The 20,694-nt window shown below is 38.9% G+C and overlaps 1 long non-coding RNA gene across 5 annotated transcripts in view; it reads right to left on the minus strand.

Moving 5' to 3' along the window:
* Positions 1-589: 589 nt before the first annotated feature.
* The window catches only part of LOC126483696 (uncharacterized), a 114,365-nt gene continuing 94,260 nt past the window's right edge, over positions 590-20,694 (minus strand). For all 5 annotated transcript variants that reach the window (XR_007587759.1, XR_007587762.1, XR_007587760.1 and 2 more), the window contains one exon: positions 590-852. This is a non-coding gene — a long non-coding RNA (uncharacterized LOC126483696). The remainder of the gene's footprint in view (positions 853-20,694) is intronic.

Consider the following 20,694-nt stretch of genomic DNA (forward strand, 5'->3'; position numbering starts at 1 on the left):
TATAAGGGTCGATGAGATGAAAAGGATGCAGTAGTTGGGAAATGCGTGAGACAGGGGATCGCAGCTTATCGCCAATCACATTCAGTCTGAACATTGAGCAGGCTGTTAAAAAACTTAGAAGAAATTTGGAAAGGGGATTAGAGTTTAGGGAGAATAAGCAAAAACTTTGCAAGTTGCAAATGATATTCTAATTCTTTCAGAGTCAGCAAAGGACACTGATGAGCGCTTTAAGAGAATGGAAAGTTTCTTGAAAAGAAGTTGCTAGACGAATATCAACAAAAATAAAACAAGAATAAGGGAACCAGGTGAAACTAATAGAATTAGTTCAGAAAATGAGACACCAAAACCAGTCATTGCTGTTTGCTGTTTGGTCACAAGAATAAGTGACTGTGGCAAAAAATGGAGACGATATAAAATGAAGACACAATAGCAAGAAAAATGATTCCGAGAAAATGAAGTTAGGCGGGGTGAATGATACCTATGCTGGGTGGTGTAGCTGTTGTCGATGGTCACCTGTCTATCCTACGCGAGGTTGCAGTGAGGCGGTGGGTAGAACCAGCTGGATATAAAACATATGACCATGGAAATGAAAATTAAATAGCTGTGTTTATTCCGAGTGAAAGATACAACAATAGCAGTATTGTGAGGCATTGGTCAGTGACCCCAAGACGCAGGCTGGTCTCAGTTGGTGGAGTGTGCTTGCTGAAATCATCAAGTGGCTTCCTCTCATGGGCAGCGTACGGCGTCGGCTCCGTCCAGTGGGAGGCTGCTGAAGCGGGGTGACGTTGTCAGCCCCACAGCGGTGTAGCACCTCATCAGCATCAAGGCGAGTCGTAAAAACGGACCCTGAAACTTAGGTGTTCAAATGCTTAAATGTGTGAATTCCTAAGGGACCAAACTGCTGAGGTCATCGGTCCCTAGACTTACGCACTACTTAAACTAACTTAAACTAAGTTATATTAAGGACAACACACATTCCCGGGCCCGCGGGAGGACTCGAACCTCCGGTGGGAGGGGCCGCGCAATCGGCGATATGACGCCCAAGAGCGCGCGGCCACTCCGCGCGGCGAAAATTAGCTCCTGTTAGCTGGGCGGATGCCTGACTCAGTGAGAGAGGCACTCAAGCATGCAGTGATGGAGTAACAGCAATAGCGGCTGCCAGTAGTGGAATGTGCCCACTTAGAGCTGATCAGTAGGAATAGATTTGTCCGTAAAATGCAGCTAGGTAGACTCAGACACGAAACAGGGTCTCCCACGTTACGCACTTGTAGCTGATGCAAGTCAGCTAGTAGGTGAACACCCCATTGGAAGGCACCAGCTCGAATCCCAGCGGCATCTGAACTAATGCGCAGCAGGCGGACCCGCAGTTTGGGCGAATGCAGCATCCAGGGCCTCCAGTTAGATGGCCCCTATCACGAGGATGATTTGCACATTCTCTCATAGTCCGCTGCAGGTGGTGACTGATACTGTGCATTTAAAATGGTTAGTGTTTATATACGCTTGGCTTGTCACTGTTTCGGTAAGGCTTCGTTTTCCATTACGTGACAGACCCACACCTTAGCTGCGAAGGTCTCAGGTCATTGGGCAGACAAGCGTAGAGAGCTTTATCGAATCAGTCTTCGGACTGGTGACAACAACACCAGCAAGCTAACTGACCGACTGAAATGCTGATTTCGATCCGCATACAGACACAGACAAAAAAGTCTTACAATTTTTTGTCTTATCGGATGGCAAAGTTTTATTTTCTAAGTCGCTGAATAACATCTAGTACAAAATTATTGAAAGTGCTCAATTAATATTGATGTATATAACTGTAGATCCAAAGTAATTGATAGAGCAGCCTAATATCGTATAGGGCCCCCGCGAGTACACAGAATTGTCGCTACACGATGGGGCATGGATTAGACTAATCGCGGAAGTAGCGCTGCCCATAAATTCTTTCAAGGAGGTGGAGATCTCTTCTGAACAGCATGTTCCAAGGTAACAGATATGCTCAATAATGTTCATGTCTGGGGAGTTTGCTAGCCAGCGGAATATTTAAACTCAGAAGAGTGTTCCTGGAGGCCCTCTGTAGTAATTCTGGACTTGTGGGTTGTCGCGTTGATCTGGTGGAATCGCCCAAGTCCGTCGGAATGCACAGTAGTCATGAATGGATGCAGGTGATCAGACAGGATGATTCCCTACTACCTGTGATAGTCAAATTTTGAGGTATCAGGGGTCCCATATCATTTCAACTGCACTCTCCCCACACCATTACAGAGCCTCCATCAGCTTGAAGTCTCCTGCTAACATGCAACATCTATAGATTCATGAGGTTGTCTCCATACCCGTACAGTTCTATCCGCTCGATACAATTTGAAACGAGACTCGTCCGATCCAGCAACATGTTTCAAGTTCAGTGTCGGTGTTGACGGGCCCCGGCGAGCGTAAAGCTTTGTGTCGTGCAGTCCTCAACGGTACACCAGTGGGTCTTCGGCTTCAAAACTCCATATCTATTATGTTTCGTTGAATGTATCGGATACTGACACTTGTTGATGGCCAATAATTAAAATCTGCTGCAATTTGCGAAAAGATTCCACTTCTGTCACACTGAACTATTCTCTTCAGTCGTCGTTGGTCCCGTTCTTGCAGGATCTTTTTCCTACCGCAGTGATGTCCGAGATTTGATGTTTTACCAGATTTCTGATATTCTCGGCACATTCGTGAAATGGTCGCAAGGGAAAATCCCCACTTCATTGCTACCTCGGAGATGCTGTGTCCCATCGCTGGTGCGCTGACTATAACACCACGTTCAAACTTACTTAGAACTTGATAACCTGCCATTGTTGCAGCAGTAACCGATCTAAAAACTGCGCCAGAGACTTGTCTTGCATAGGTGTTGCTGACGGCCGCGCCCTATTCTGCCTGTTTACATATCTCTGTATTTGAATACGCATGCTTTTACCAGTTTCTTTGGCGCTTCAGTGTATTTCTCCGAATTTTACCTTTTTTGCACCTCAGATAGTGTAGGTATACATCTGAAATACTTAATACGTTACAACACTGAAATGGAGAATATGTAATAAAAGTGATACTTCCACTTACTTTTGTATCATTTTGAATATAAATAAATTTATGGAATTTTTTTACAGCACCGTGGAAGTACATACTGAAATTTATTTCTCCTCGTAGTTTCCAGCCACATTAAGACACCATTGATAGCGTTTGACTAGTTTTGAATTTCTGCAGTCGTTGAATTCTGAGTCCTGCTACTCAAACCCACCTTCGCCGCAGGTTACTGGATGAATAGCCCTCGTATACAACACCTCTTACGTGTTACATAGTAAGATGATGGATTACATTGCCTACCATTTTAGATATTGCATAATTAAGTTGTCTCTGAGGAATCTTTCCCTGGATAATTTTTGAGTTTAAAAGGACAGTTACTGAACTTCAGACCAGTTCAGCCTTTATGCAAAGTGTTCGGTGGTATCATTTAAAATTAGTTAATTATTTGTTGTTAAAATCTAGAAATGCTTAATGGAACACAATACGGTTTTGTGAAAAACTATCAGCTATTGATAATATAGGTTTCAGGAAAATATGTTCTCAAGTGTTCCCTCCTCAGGGTTCATTCTCAGATCACTTATTGTGATGTTACACGGTAGACTGAGCTTTTGTGCTACTGAAGACACAGACATCCTATTTAGTAAACCGTAAGCAAGTTACTTGTGTAGATTAGTACATCTATTGTATAATATATTAATTAAGGTATTCCAAAGAGCTGCGTTTTGGGTACTTCGTTTGTTTTTGGCAAAGATTAGTGACCAGCCTGTTTTTATAAAGTTAATTTGCTTCAAAACCTCATAGGAATATTTCCTGTCTAGCGAAGGTTACTGACACCAATTGTACCTAACATCTCCAGACTGCTCCATCAACTCGGCTTCTGGGAAGGGCTACCCATTCTTCTATTTTCGTTCCTTGTACAGCGTTATTATAGATGTCGAGGTGGGGAGTTCGTGTCAGACTTGTTTGAGCGGGAGAACGAGTGCTACTGAGTGCCAGCCTAATGTGTTGCTATTAAGAGCATTACATCCACGATAAATAAACCAGAACAGTGTTCATTATTTGTGAACACACATGCTATGTTCTGCTCACCCTCTAAGCCTGCAACAGCAACACATTCGTTGCAATTTATATTCATGAGATTGGAGATTCCGGTAAAGAAAGCTGTGAAGATGTAGTTGTCTCACAACGCACGTTTAGCCCTAATGCATTGATTATATGGGACATCATTGTGTGCATCCGAGGTTCGGTGTGGTTTCTACGCCTCGTTTTTGACAAAAAAGACTCGTGCCTACCAAAACTGAAAATTCTGATAGCACGATGTCCTGGAGATCCAACAGAATACATAAGGCTTTTGTGTGGTCTAGGCTGGCTTATCCATGACACTGGCTTTCAGAATTACCTATGAACGAGGAATTTATTTGCATTCAGTGCGAAAGCAGAGATGACCGCACTTTGTGTGCATGAAGCATCCTAACTTCTCAAGTGTTAGAATTGTCACGCTCTCTGGTTGCCGTCGAAACAAACAGTTATTTTACAGTTAACAGACTAAAGGATACAATACCCCTTAATATGACCCACATATCATAACATTTACAAATAGCATTGCGACTCCGTATCATAAATTATATGGGCTAAGCAAGGGGCAAACGTGTGCAGCACTGTCGTTTGCTTTAATCATGTCCTCAATGTACTCTTACTAAATGAGTTCACTTTGCGCAGTGTAGCGGTTGATGCAGGTTTGAGTGTACTGTAGCAGATAAGGCGTACCCGAGCCACGAAATGCTCGTCTGCTCTGAGGCTCCAAAATCATGCAAACTATCGCCAACTTGCTTCCAGCACAGTAAACACCCCACAACATGCAGGACACACCCATTCACCTCCCAAAGGTAATGAAGGACATGTTATACCGCTGTATACCAGAGCAAGTAGGAACTGGGGAGACGAATCTGCGAATGCACCAGACATCAAGGCCTTCACAGTACCTACAGTGGCTCAGTGCATTATCCCTCTACATGCTTGACCTCGCTGTGGAGGAAACGGATTCTGCATCGCTGGGAGGAGAATTTACTAAAATTGGCAGACAACACTCTGTGGTTGATGAAGGAAACAGTATGACTGTAGAATAATTCCAAGGAGTCACAGAAGTGACATAAATATGTTGTTATGAACAAGCGTTCATATCAGACATATTCTCCTGAGACATTGGTTTCTCCTCCAGCGACAAGACCTACCGGATTGCAATGCTTGTAATGTTCCACTGACAATAGCATACATTTTATTTGCTCAAACGAGGGCACACTTATAATCACCTGTTGGCATGCAACATATTTCAAATTACGAATGGACGTGTGTAGCAAATATTTGACAACTTCGTGAGGTATTCCATAGAATAATTTTTGTGTAGATTTTAAAGGGGATAGGAGTGGCTGATTTTTTTCCCATTTTTACGGCAACGGTCAGCCAGCCCCAACAATTTGTGAAAAAAAGAATCTTCCACCGTTTCACTGTCTAATTTTCTCATTTTTGTAATACTATTCTTTTGGTTAATATGGAATGCTTAACCAGTAAACATCATCTCCGTGAGCATGTGTGTGTGGGTCTGTGTGTATGCGTATACATGTAATCTACGTCTTTTGGCACCTGACGGGTTGGCTGGTCCTTCCTCCCCTTTACTAGCGATCCACCAGCTGGATTATAAGTCTTGTATTTTCGTAGTGAATGTTTCAATGGAAATAATTTTGTCATGTGCTTCTAATGTTACTTTAACGAATGGATAAGAAAGATGTTCTCGGTTTTCTTTAACGCTCTATCGACCTAGATAAACATTTTCGTGTACTAATAACGTAAACGTGGAATGCTTCAAACTACCGCAACAAGAACAACGATGCTTTGTAACAGAGCTATCCAGTCTTTCGGCTTATCTGGGCCACATCTGAAGAGGACGGCTAATTTTGAGCTGCACATAATTTAATTAACACTAACAACAACGGATTAGAAGAGGAAAAAAACGGGATAAACCAACTAGAGAATAGCATCGTGTGGCGGGAGTTTCTGACCGAAAATATTCAGTTTACCATAACTATACATAAACGGACATCCGCAGTAATAGCCTCAGTAGATAAATAGAACTGTTTTGTTCATATCGCAACTGTCCTAAGTTATTAATGGTTCAGAGCAAACTGTCCTATGATGATCCTAACTCTTTCAATTTTTTGGCGTATATTTAGATGATAAGTTACTGTGCTGACAGCGTATATATTAGTAATAAGTTGTCTAGAATAATTTAGTTGTTAAAGCATCTAATAGATTGTGCCCACTGAATCTTGGGTGCATGGTGATAGCCAGGCATTATATATATGTCTTTAGAAAAACAAATGAGAACATTATTCGCACCGCTTGTTAAACTATAAAGTATTGGTCACCACCAAATGCTTAATGAAAACACGTAAACAACATTGTAACGAAAAGTGTTTCCATGTGCGTTTCCATTTTGGGATAAAGCAGAGTAATGACTGTTGAAATAAGGGATTTAGTCTGACATAAAATACTATTTAATACAGTCAGATTCTTAGGTAATGTGTAGAAGACATGATCATAAATCAACTGTTGATACACCCACTGTATTATTACAAATGAAACAATGCAAGTAAATTCTGCTCTTTCAGAAATACAAGCTACACCTTCATTAATTATAAATAAAAAACTGTTTTCGTGATGTAGTGGTATGGGTATACACATTTCACAATGAGCACGGCAGAAAGATGCTGAACCAGAGCAAAACACACGTTTCAAGTTATAGAGTCCAAGTAACTTAATTTTATACATAGATTAGTACATCAAAATATGCTCAGTTTCTTATGCCAAAGATAAAAAATGTGATGTCCATTGCACCATTCACAACAATTGAGAGACAACAACAACAGCATCATAAACAACAATTATAGGACACACACACACACACACACACACACACACACACACACACATATTAAGAAGTGGTCCTACGATCACAAGACCACAAACAAGCTTGAGAGAGTTTCGTGTTCAAGAAAGTTCCCAAAGGATTGCATGACTGAAGGACACAGTTTAACCCTGTTAAACAATGGGGAATAAATCATATTTCCTCTGGAGTTCTTAATATCTTGTCGGAAGACATTTTATATGTCTGCGAACAAAATACCACCTTTGTGGTAAAAATAAGAAAAAAATTAACGTAAATAACAAGGCAGGATGATTTTCTTTTACCCCAATGGATAAATTTCACACTTTACCTGTAAAGGATTATGGAGAATAAAGCCTGAGCGATTATAGCCTCCTCAACTTGAAGAATAATACTGAATGGAATGATAAACAATATCTCCCATCCGAGAAGCCAGTAGTAGCAACATAGGATAACAAATTGACTGGGTTAATTTTAGCCGCACCTTGTTATTCTAGGTTTAATAAAAGTTAACAAAATCAACAAAATGTGTTTTTTTCTTTATTTTCTTTTGTGTTGGGTATAAAGTATTATGCATTATGCAAAATGCGTTGCTATTGATAGGGTTAGAGTATTATATAATATTTGTGCTAAATTTAATATGGAAACTTAATAAGGAATCAATTAATATCAAATGGGTGCTAGCTCAAAAAGTTACACTACATACCCAATATTCATGTTTGAATGACAGCTTAGTATTCATCAGAGCCCAATTACATAAATAAAAATTTATTTGAGAATAAATCTCTGTAGATAATGAAATTTTTGTCAAATGTCGAAGAATAACTACAATCATCAATCGTTAAATTACATCACCAGAAAATTTGTACAAGAAGGGGCTATAGTGGATAATTTTTAAGTTTCACCTCAATTTTCACAGAAATCCCTGTTTCGTCTTGTACTTCTTAAAACCAATTGTTTAATATTTTAAACTAAATCAAGAACAAGTTCCGGTACTGAAGACAAAGCGATAGTGTCTGTTAGCGAATTATTTCTACATCTTCTGCTCAACCTTTTCTGATAAAAGCATATTTTCAACTGATTTTTTATGTAGAAGCACACGCCATTATGACAAATGTTTCAGACGGTGTTTGTTTAATTGTATGATAGTCTGTAAGTTTCTGATACTAGCAGATAATTTTCTTTGCTTGATATCGTGCAGCATATACATATTTGCGTAGGTAAAACTCAACTTCTAGCTGTGAGAAAGTTCTATACATGTTGTGTTAATTCCAGACAGTTTCTGGTATGGTTAATAAGGCCATTAGTACGCACACTTTTGTTGTCAGCCTAAGATATAATTGTATGGCGCCCTTTGAAGTATTTTCAAGATTAATTTTAATGGAATAAGAACAAAAAACGTGTGCAAGATCAAACCTTGTGGAACTCCAGATATTGTCATTCGCCATTGTCAGTTTAGTTCTGTTTCTTCAGTGCATTGCGTCTGTGTGATATTTCATGATAAAATTAAAATGCAATATGAATGTCATCTACTCTGTGATATTTTTATTGCCCATGTAGACTTCGACAAAACAAAAGCAAAGGTCTGGGCAAAGTCTCATAATGTAACAAAATGGTATGTTTTGTTGTTGGTCTTTATAATAAATTCAGTAGTGAGGTCATATATTAGTGGTTTGTGAAGAATGCATTATGAGAGCCAAATTTAATACAGTTAACAAGAGTCTCAAAAATAATCGGCACTGTACTCAGTATTGCACTGTAGCTTTCGACTGCCTGAAGAGAATTGAAAAATTACTCTCCCTCATAAGCTGTTACAAATCGAAGTTTTAAATAATTCATTTTCTAATCCTACAATTATAATTTTTAAATCAAATTACTTCTCTAAAGTCATTAACACTTATTTCGAAACTATACCAGTATACATGAATCAATAGAAGTACAGTAAAGTAGGAGAACAGGAAACCTTACGCATTAGACATTTCAGCGAATCAATTTCATTTCTTTAAAATCTCCTGGTTTCTATTCTTGCGAATTGTTCAATCACATCGTTAAAAGCTATTAGTATTTTTCTTTCAGTTGATAAAATTGCAAGGTCATTTACCGTTTACTGGTTCATAGTATCTTATTCGTCTTTCTTAGCTTTAATTTGGTAAAACTCACTCACAAGTAGTATCTGATGTAGAGATTGTTAAGAATGTTCTTGGCATCACAACACTGTTAATTGAACTATCTTGTATCTTCCACTTTATTAGTCATCTTAATAATTTTAAAGCTTTCTACACAAAAAAAGTTCTGTTCTGGTTGAACATCTAAGACGTGTACCTCAGGAACATAGCTGAAACATACAATTCGAAATAAGCTGTCACATAAATGCTGAAAGTTTCGAAAAATTAATTAATACTTTTCTGCATAAAGTAATGTTTGAATTTGAAGGAAGAAAAGTAGCTGATGAATTATCTGTAACGTACTTTCTTTTAATTCTAATATTAACTTATTTACTGCCACAAGCTACATCCAAAGAGGTTCCTGTATTAAGTTTAAGCGAAAGTCAATACTTTTCTCACCAAACATCATTTATTCTTCTTCTGATTGTTCTTTCTGTTGAAATATCAAATATCTTCCGTACCTCCATGTTGTGTGACTAAAGAGTCACTCTTTTCTTCACAAAATGGAGTCATTTCTTTAAGCTTCTGAACACACTGATCAGCCCTAGTCCTTCTTGCTGTAGATATGTCTGAGTGTCATTCACTTCAGTAAGCACTATGCTCCAAAAATAAAGGACTCTAAAGAAAGGATAGGTCATCACGCAAACCAACAAACTCACCCATATCTTTCGGTTTTTGTGGTTTCTTCTGATCCATCCCTTAAGACTTCCAAAAGTTCAGTTATGCTTTCAGATTGCTCAGCAAGTATATATACAGATTCATCCTTTAACATCGCCCTATGACACATGATCGTCACTCATTACATGTTATTTAAGAAAATCCCAATAACGTGTATAGCTTGAGAAAAATTTGTACACAGTTTTTACATACCAAAAAAGTCACCGATTTGGTTCCAACAATAGCTGAATGTACTCCAGGAAGGTGAAATGAGTGATTGTTACATTGCTTTTGGGTATATAATATGACTCTGAACGCCACCAAGTGCCCATTTCATGTCGCAGCATTACCGTGACCTTATACACAGAAGTACACCAGTATGAGACCAACTCCGCGAAACTCGCTACAAATATGTTCTGTAATTCCAGTAGCTGATTTCCGATGTAATGTAAAAAAGTCAATAAAGATTCCCTTACTCTGACTTCTGAACCTTCAGTATGTACATAACGAAATACTTAAGACATTTTGTCAGTCTGTTATATACCTGGCATATTAAAAAGCACGATGGAGAAATAGTTAACTTTAGAAACATTATTAAATATTTCTATTCTGACGTGACGAATTTATTTTGGCTTTGTGGAGAAAAATAAGACATTAGATAGTCACCTATTGGCTGAACTTCGTAAAGATGATGATTCTCTACTAGAGTGTATTTGGCAAGCATCTTGAAAGTTTCGAGAATATTTCCACAGTTATCGCTTTCACAAAGATGTTATGAGTGACAACACATGGATAGCAATTGTCTGGCTAAATACAATACACAGCCAAGAGATCTTGTTACTATAGACCTCCATTTATAAAAATGATTTATGTTGTTCTAATTGAACAGCATCATCGATTGCTTCAAATGTCTGTAGACATATATCAGGCTCTTCCCAGTTTTCACGTGCTTCAAGATGATAACAATATTTCCAGGATCTGATACCCCGGGGTCCATCTGTTTGCCTGTTTTAGAACCACGTCGCTGTACAAAAGAACTTCTGCTGTTGTTTGCATTCAAAGAAAGCAGTATATATCACATTTCGCAAGAGGATACAACAACTCTGTCCTTAAAATCCTCTCGCCATTTTCGATATTCAAGTAAAAGAAATCCTTTGGAAATGGTTCGCCAGTACTATACGTTACAAAAATTATTCTGTAGTTAATATGTCCCTCTATTATCCAGTTCACTTTTCAAAGTCTCACTTTTATTGTCCAACAACAAATGTCAGTGAAAACTCAAATCAGTCTGCTCTAAGAAACTGATTTTCTGCGCAGACAGTGATGCATTTTTGGGCAATTTTATCTCTTCTTCTACTGTAGGGAGAAAACAACGTATGTGCCCTGGATTACACAAAAATGTAAATTCTGGTGTACTTACAGACCAGGAGCTATCATTCATTTTCACAATAAATCTGTCAAGACTTCAGCCAGTTTCTTTTCTGTTTTTCGTCTTGTCCTGCACTGGGCAAAAGATTCCTTCCTTAAAAACATTAATAATGAGACAAGCTTTGAAAAAACATTAAATAATTGAAAAAATAATTTTTGAGGGTGAGGACCAACCTCACTCCGATGGCGGAACAGGTATAATAATAACTGTGAAAAATATATTAACGTAGGTAATCGGTTATGACAGGGATTCCATGAAAGTCCTAAAATATCGTATTTTATTATACGAGAAAAATTTTATTCTACAGTTTCTTTGAGTCGCTAAAAACTTTTGTGCCAAGCGCATCTGCTCCACTGCCCCCGCCCCCACCCCCGTCCCCATGTGTTACGCCACTACACCAGTGGTCTAGAAATAGTGTCTTTGATTAACAATTGGAACGTCCTCGGTGCTGCTCAAATTTTCAATGAAAGCAATAAGAAGTGGCGGCCAGGAACATCCCCCATTGTGCCAATAGTCTTGTCAAAGGGAGTGAGTGAGTGGACGTATGTTCAAAGCATTTTTCTGTCCTTGGAGTGGGAAACTGCTGCTAAAATGTGGATGTATCAGCAGTGATCAGCAGCATGCGGATACAGAAGGCAGTGGGAACCACACTGCATTAAAGACACACAATGTGTAACGAAAAGAAGAGTAGCCCGTAACTAAAATGGTCATCATGATCTCTCCATTGGCGAAAGATTCCGTAATAATCCCCCATTCAAGTCTATGGGAAGGGACGGCCAAGGGGGAGGTGCTCATGAGAAAAAGACTGAATAACCGATGAAAGAATGAGTTCCACAAGGAAGGGGGGGTGGGCATCTGACGGAGCGCAGCCAAGCAGTACGGTCACGCAGTTGTTCCACGAGAAGGCGCGTCTGTTGGGCAGCAGCCGAACGCTGCAAACCCCGACAACATTTTTTCTCCCTAAACTAATAGGCCCAGTACGTCAGCTGCGGGGCGTTCCTCCGGCTGGTATTAGAGGTGTTGCTGAGGGCTTCGCCTGTCTACGGCGGTGCCGGGCGTGGTTGCAGCCAGCGACGTTTCCGGTGTTCGACTCAGCGTCCTGCCGGTTGCGGAAGCGGGGTCGCAGCATCTCAGCGGCTGCATCGACGGCTGTTACATCTGCAGCCCATAGCAGCACACTGATCATCGAGAACTACAAATTACAATATTAGTGTCCGGTGAGTTTGTTTCAAGTTGGAAGTGGAGTGTTGTATATAGGAAGTGTGCTTTTATAGGATTGTTGATTCCAAGTCTGCGTGTGTAAATAGTTAATATTTTACAATAATGTCGGGAAGTGAAATGTCAGACGAAGAGCAATCTATGTCCGATAGGAGCATGAGATCCCTTTTTAGGGCGATCGCTAAATTGAAACAATCTAACGAAGAATCTACTGCTAGATTAAAAGAGGAATTAAAACAGGCTAACGAGGAATCTACTGCTAGATTGAAACAGGAACTGAAACAGGAATTAAGACAATCTAACGAGGAATCTACTGCTAGATTAAAAGAGGAATTAAAACAGTCTAACGAAGAATCTATGGCTAGATTAAAACAGTCTAACGAGGAATCTACTGCTAGACTTAAAGGGGAGCTAACAAAATCAACAGACAGGTTGCAGGAATATCTTAATGAAACCAGTCGAGAATTAAGTGATAAAATAGAGTCTTCTAAAGTTGAAATGCAGGAAAAATTAGTAGGACTTAGTAATAAGATTGCTGATAATTGTAAAAGGTTAGAAGAACATATCCAGGAATCGCGCGAGGAAAAAGCTCGCATGCGACACGATATTACTGACTTATCCGAGAGACTAGATAGTGTCAATATCTTAGTTGTAGGTGAAATACAGAAAAATAACGATATGTTACGAGATGAATTTTCTATGCAAACAGAAACTGTTCGCAGAGAATTATGGAAATCTATTAAAGAGGTCTCTACCAAACCTGTAGAGATTTCTTCAATAGATAATGTAGAATTAGAGACATTAACTCATCAAGTAGAAAAGGACCATACCGAAATCGAAAACATGAAATCTTTAATTACTGAGATATGCAGTAACCTTGAGACTGCCAAAGATAATAACATTGATGAAGGTACAGAGCGTTCACATCGTGAACACAGTGAAGAATCGATATTAGCTAATCGCGTATCCAATACAGAACTGCGGATACAGGAAATTACTAAACGGTTATCGGAATTAGATAATAACGAGAACCTTTCAGGTAGCAGAGGTAATAACATAATCAGAGACAACAGTCGCATCGAATTTGCTAGCTCGGACGACAACAATATGAATAAGGCAGTCACGGCAAGCCAATCCGATGCAACTCCATCTCTGCCAGTTAAACAAAATCCGACTATTTCTCTCGCAGAATGTCTGGATGACATAACAACAAATTCAAATGTAGCAAGTCGATTTCCTGTATTCAAACCAGGAGGCGAACTGCACCCTATAATCTTTATAAAAGCTTTTGAAACATCATTATCTCCTAAATGGAGTAATGAAAAACGCATTCAATTTGTAATAGGACATTTAGAAGCAGAAGCTGCGGAATGGGCAGTACTGCATAGAAATGAATTCAGGGATTGGGATGATTTTGTTAAGCAATTTAAACAAAATTATTGGTCAAGACGAAAACAACAACACTTAACTTTAGAGTTGTTAGACCCTCCTCCATATTCTAAACGGTGGAGAGGTTATAGGAATTATTTTGAATGGAATTTAAACCGTGCTAAATTAATTGAAAGTCATCTAATACGAGTCTTAAATAGTAGGTTACCGTATTACATAAAGGAAACAAAAATGTTATTCTACGAATTATATAAAACCTTAATAATGGGGACGAAACAGTTAACACCCGGGGTGTGTGGTTATATTTTAACGACTTGTTGTATTGGAAAGCACAGAGGGAACACCAGAGATGGAAAATCTGCATTCCGGAAACTGTTGTGGACGAGTTAATTACTTATATTCATGAAGGTTACGGGCATTTTGGAATTCATAAATGTATTAAACATCTAATGAAGTATTATTATTTCAAAAATATGTCACGTATTGTGAGAAGTATTATTAGGGCTTGTGAAACCTGTCAAAAGGTTAAAGTTAATAACAAATCCAAGCGTTATAAATTATATGCTGTAATTCCTCGAGGTTTGTGGGATCTACTGTCATTAGATTTTTTCGGCCCTCTGCCTCGGAGTTCAGGAGGATTAACATATGTGTTTGTTGTAATGGAATGTTGGTCCAAACATGTGAAACTGTATACTGTGAAACGAGCGAATACAGCAAGCGTTATACGCTGCCTCACACGAAATTACTTTGTTAACTGGGGCATTCCTAAACGACTTATGTCTGACAACGGTAGTGCCTTTATTAGTCAAAGATTTCAAGATATGATAAGACAATATGGAATCAAACATATCTTAATTTCGAAATATCACCCTCAAAGTAATTTAGTAGAAAGAGTCATGAAAGAATTAGGACGATTATGTAGAACTTATTGTGCACATAAACATACTCGGTGGGCCAAACTAATGCCTGAATTCGAAAAGATATTAAATGAATTGCCTCACCTAACGACGGGATTATCACCTATAGAAATTTTAGGCAAACGAATTATAGGTGAGCCTTTACTAGCTGCTTTACCTTGGCCACCAGTAAATGAGATACAACAAGATATTCGAGACGAAAAAGTTTGCGAACAGATTGTAAAAAATGCCGAACGGAGAATTAAAAGTTATAATCAACAGGCTGTAGAACCCTCATTTCAGTTAGGAGATCTTGTGCTAGTACGATCTCATCCTAAAAGTTCTAAGATCGGTAAGGAATGTAGAAAATTCTTCTTTATCTTTGAAGGTCCATATGTTGTACATAAGATTGGACATCCCAAAGCATTACTTCTTATGGAACCTTCATCAGGTGTAATTAAAGGATTATATAGTGTTGATCAAATGAAACCCTTCATTCCTAAATAAGTTAATATTTAGTATATGTTACACACGGAAGAGCGTTCATAGTTTATTCATGTGAAGTTTTTCGTGATAGTTACGTATTATTTTAAAGAATGAAACAGAAAGCTTAAACAAGTGTTCTACAATAATCTACTGGTACTTCAAAAAAAGAGAAAGATAACCAAAAGGGGGATTTATATGGAGGAAATTTTGCTCTTAGGTCTAAAGGAATTTTGCGTATTTTAAATTTACTCGGATAGTAGGAACCAAAGGGGATGGTTGATAGTTTTAGGGACCATGGGCGTCCAGAGCTATATGGCTCACGAGAACATAGCAGAGTGCCTTTAATAGAGGTTTGTAATAGTGTTAATATAGAACACACCAAACGGGGCTCTCTCGCTTGGTTCTCCTAAATAAATGGCCATTACCCAACAAGGTGTCCGAAGGTAAAGAAAGCCGTGCCGAGATTCTAAAGAGAGTTTTGCTTGATTTCTTCTTGACCTCAGGCATAAATAAGGCATTAGGGAAGAGAATGACGTAAAGTAAATAGTACTATTAGTTATTGTGAGAAACTTATTAGTAATATACATTCTTGAGAAGAATAACTCTAGTAAATAAATGAAACTGAAACTAATCTATCACAATTTGAACGCTCTGTCCTAAGGTACAACGTTAAAGAACGTACTAAATTAGTATTTATTAGCAACTATTAACTGAAGAGGAGCAATCTCCCTATATTCGGTTACGAATTACCATAAGAGCACAATTAAGAGTAAATGACAAATAGTCACAACGATATTGTATTAAAAGGATTAAATCTCTCTAATAGCAAGGACTCTAGGTTACGTAAAATGTGAGGAAAATGTATTAACAGTTAAATATTGTATATTGAACAGTTTTAATTTCGGTTAAAACCTGACAAACTGAGCTTGTGGGTGGGGTATGTAGTGGGACGAAATTAAACGTCACCCATCCACCAAGTCAGCCCAGTTTGCAGATGACTATAAGTTTAATTTAGTTTTTGTTTATGTGTTTTCTTATTATTTGTAATAAATGTGAATTATCTAAAAGTTTTGTATTTTTTTTATGTGTTTCATGTACGGAGAGATCGGCGCAACGAACGGGGACAGCATCTTCGTTGCCGCGACCAGAGAGGAAATTGCTGGCCGCTATACGTCGCGGGTCGACAGCCAAGGAGCAACAGAAGATCCTGGAACCGAGTTGTTGCGTCGTGTTTCTAAAAATTAAAAATGAATTTTTATACTCTTTTTGTACAACAATGACGTCATAATGAGCTTAGTCTTATTGAAATGTTAGTCACTGTCTGTCAACGCTCAAGTTCACATCTGTATGTGTAGGAAGCTAATAAAAATAGTGTATGCTACTAAAGTTGAAACACGTGTCGTGAAGATTTATTTATGAAGAGTTATGTGAACGGATTAATAATATATTTGACAAGATTATTGATTCAGACAGCGTTGGCCGAAACTTTGAATCTAAAAAAGTTTATTTAATGTGTGATTCTGATATCGATTAGATCAAGATAACGTGTGTCGATATAATTTTCTGAGGAAAAACAAACGAAATTTAAATTGGGAAAAAGTTACGAAAACCAATTGGCCCAAGTGATGTAATTCTTTGCATACGACTCAACGGATGTTTTACAGTTTCGTTCAAGAACCATTCTATGACAATTTAAAAAGAATATAAATAATTTTTTGAAGTGAGTGTAACCGACGTAGGTGACGAAGTCTGCACATGGTCATATAACAAACGAAAACCCTAATACGTCGTTACACCACACTGGAATGTCAAATGTTTGAACGAGGTAATCAAGCTAGAAAACAGGAGAATGGAAATACCAAGGCTAAATCTAGATACTGTGGGTGTAGCTGAAGTGAAGTGGAAAGACGACACGGATTTATATCTAGCCAGAGTACAGGGTAACATCAGTAGTAGCAGCAAATGGTATATTGTGAGTAGGATTCGTTATGAATACAAAGGTTGAGCAGAGAGTTAGTTACTGTGAACAGTTGACTGACAGTATCGTTTTATCAGAATCGGCAGCAAACCAACATGGACAACAATAGTTCAGGTATACATGCCGACGTCATATCCAGAAGGTCAAGAGATAGAGAAACTATATGAGGATATTGAGCGGGCAATGCAGTACGAAGAAGGAGGTGAAAATCTAACAGTCATAGGGGACTGGAATGCGGTTGTAGGAGAAGGAACAGAAGAAAGGGACACGGGAAGGTATGAACTTGGTACTAGGAATAAAAGAGCAGAATGAAGAATTAAGTTCCGCAACAAATTTCAGCTAGTAACAGAGAAAATACTGTTCAAGAATCATAAGAGGTGGAGGTATGCTTAGAAAAGGCAGAGAAATACGGGAAGATGTCAGTTAGATAACTCATGGTCAGGCAGAGATTCCAAAATCAGATACTGGATTGTAAGCCGTGTCCAGGGGCAGATATAGACTCAGATAACACTTCAGTAATGATGAGTAAGCTAAAATTTAAGAGACTAGTCAAGATGAATCGAAGTACAGATAAGTGGGAAACGGAAGTACTAAGGAATGAAGAGATACGTTTGAAGTTCTCTGAGACTATAAATACTGACTTAAAAGCTCAGTAGGCAGTTCAGTTGAAGAGGAATGGACGTGTCTAAAAAGGGCAATCTCAGAAGCCGGAATGAAAAATACAGGTACAAGGAAGGTAACAGGAAGGAAACATATGTAACAGAGGAAATACTTCGGCTCATCGACAAAAGGAGGAAGTAAAAAAAAAGGTCAGAGTAATTCAGGAATACAGATATAAAAGTAACTTAGGACTGAAATAAATACTAAGGTGAAATGGCTGTAAGAAAGATGTGAAGAATCGAAAACTAATTGAGTGTCAGAGGGAGTAACTAATCTTACAGGCAAGTCATAATGAGACTATAAATACTGACTGAAAAGCTCAGTAGGCAGTTCAGTTGAAGAGGAATGAACGTGTCTAAAAAGGGCAATCTCAGAAGCCGGAATGAAAAATACAGGTACAAGGAAGGTAACAGCAAGGCAACATATGTAACAGAGGAAATACTTCAGCTCATCGACAAAAGGAGGAAGTAAAAAAAAAGGTCAGAGTAATTCAGGAATACAGATATAAAAGTAACTTAGGACTGAAATAAATACTAAGGCGAAATGGCTGTAAGGAATATGTGAAGAATCGAAAAAGAATTGAGTGTCAGAGGGAGTAACTAATCTTATAGGCAAGTCAAAATGATCTTCGGTGGGATTGAAAGCAAGGGGTGTAACTTTAAGAGTAGAATGGGAATTTCACTGTTAAATGCTGAGGTAAAATTGGATAGCCGAAAAGAGTACACTGAATCCCCATATAACGGGAAGAACTTGCCTGATGAAGCGACAGTAGCAGAAACAGGAGTCGACAGGGAAGAGGTGGAAGACCAAGTCATAGAGTAAGAATTTAAAAGATGCTTGGAGAATTTAAGGTCTAATAAGGCATAAGGGATGGATGACATCCCATCGTAATTTCTAAGATCACTAGGGAAGTGACAACAATACCATTGTTGACGCTGGTGTGTAGAATGTTGTAGATTGGCGATATACCATCAGACTTTGGCGAAAAAACGTCCACACAGTTCCACAGACTGCAAGAGCGAGTAAGTGCGAGAGTTATCGAGCAATCAGCTTAACAGTTCACGCATCCAAGTTGCTGACAGGAATAATAAACAGACGAATGGACGAGAAAGCTTAGGATCTCTTAGATGACGAGCAGTTTGACTTTAGGAAAGGTGAAGGCACCAGAGGCAGTTCTGACGTTAGAGTTAATAATGGAAGCAAGACTGAAGAAAAATCAAGACACATTCATAGAATTTCTAGACCTGAAAAAGTGTTAGACAATGTAAAATGGTGAAAGGTGTTTTAAATTCTGTGAAAAGTAGGAATAAGCTGTAGGGAAAGGCGGGTAGCTTATAATATCTATACGAACCAAGTGGGAACAATAAGAGTGGGGGACGAAGAAGGAAGTGACCGGATTAAAATTGATGTAAGACACACGTCTACTGTTCAATCGATGCATTGAAAAAGAAGTGTCGGAAGTAAATGATAGTTTTAAGATTGGAATTAAAATTCAAGCCGATAGGATATCAATGACAAGATTCTCTAACGACATTGCTATACTCAGTCAAAGTGAAAAAGGATACAGAGTCTGCTGAGCGCCATGCAGTGTCTAATGGGTACAGAATATGGCTTGAGAGTAAATCCAAGAAAGACAAAAGTAATGAGGAGTAGCAGAAATGGGAATGTCGAGGAACTTTACGTTGAGACTGGGGATCATAAAGTAAATGAAGATAAAGAATTCTGCTACCCTGGCGGTCGGAACAAAAAGGATATCAGAAGCTGACGAACTGTTGTAAAAAGGGCATCCTGGACGAGGTAAGTCTACTGGCATCAAACATGGGCCTTAATTTGAGGAAGAAATTTCTGAGAGTGTACGTTTGGAGCATATCATTGTATGGTAGTGAGACATGGATAGAGAATAATCTGGAACAGAAGGAGATCAATGTATTTAGGACGTGGTGTTACACTGAATGTTGAAAATTGTGAGGACTGATAAGGTAAGGAATAGGGGGTTTCTCCACAGAGTCGGCGAGAAAGGGAATATGTGGAACACACGGGAAAGAAGAAGGCGCCGCGCAAGGTAGACGCGCGGCCTCAGGCGCCTTGCCACAGTTCGAGCTGCTCCTCCCATCGGAGGTTCGACGTCCTCACTCGGCCATGGATGTCTGTGTTGTCCTTAGCATAAGTTAGTTTAAGTTAGACAGGTGATGTGTAAGCTTGCAGTTTGGTCCCATAGGAACTTGCCACCACCAAGAAGAAGGCATTGGGTGAAAGGACGTCTCTTAAGACATCTGGGAGCAACTTCTGTGGTACTTAAGGAACCTGTAGAAGGTAGAAACTGTGGAAGATTGGAATACATGCAGCTGAAGTTCCTCTGAGATGAAAAGGTTGGCACAGAACGGGAATTTGTGGCAGGTCGCTCAAACATGTCAGAAGACTGACAACTCAAACACGTTCTAGAAGGAGTGAAATCTTTAACTAAATTAAGGTCATAAGCTTTTCTCACTTTTCATATAAGGGCCTTTTATTATTATTTTAAGGATGCCTGCAGGGTAATTCTGTGACTGACCACTGTCTACTCCCGATCACAGATCCAGCGAATAGGTATACTGGAACGTCTTCATTCCATTATTCTGTTCTTGCGTCTTCCATGCACAGAATATAGCCTGCTACTCCAGTTTGATCTTCTGAGCGATTTTATGTTAAACGCATGCAACCTGTGGGATAGGATACAAGTATTTGTAACGTACATTCTGTAGAACATCACACTACGTGTTGACATAATTGTTTTAGGCACCCATGAATTTTTCAGTACGTCGTTATTTGCGCCACACAGTAAGTGCATG

Source organism: Schistocerca serialis, chromosome 6 (assembly GCF_023864345.2).
Source record: "Schistocerca serialis cubense isolate TAMUIC-IGC-003099 chromosome 6, iqSchSeri2.2, whole genome shotgun sequence".
In the NCBI taxonomy this organism is placed as follows: domain Eukaryota; kingdom Metazoa; phylum Arthropoda; class Insecta; order Orthoptera; family Acrididae; genus Schistocerca; species Schistocerca serialis.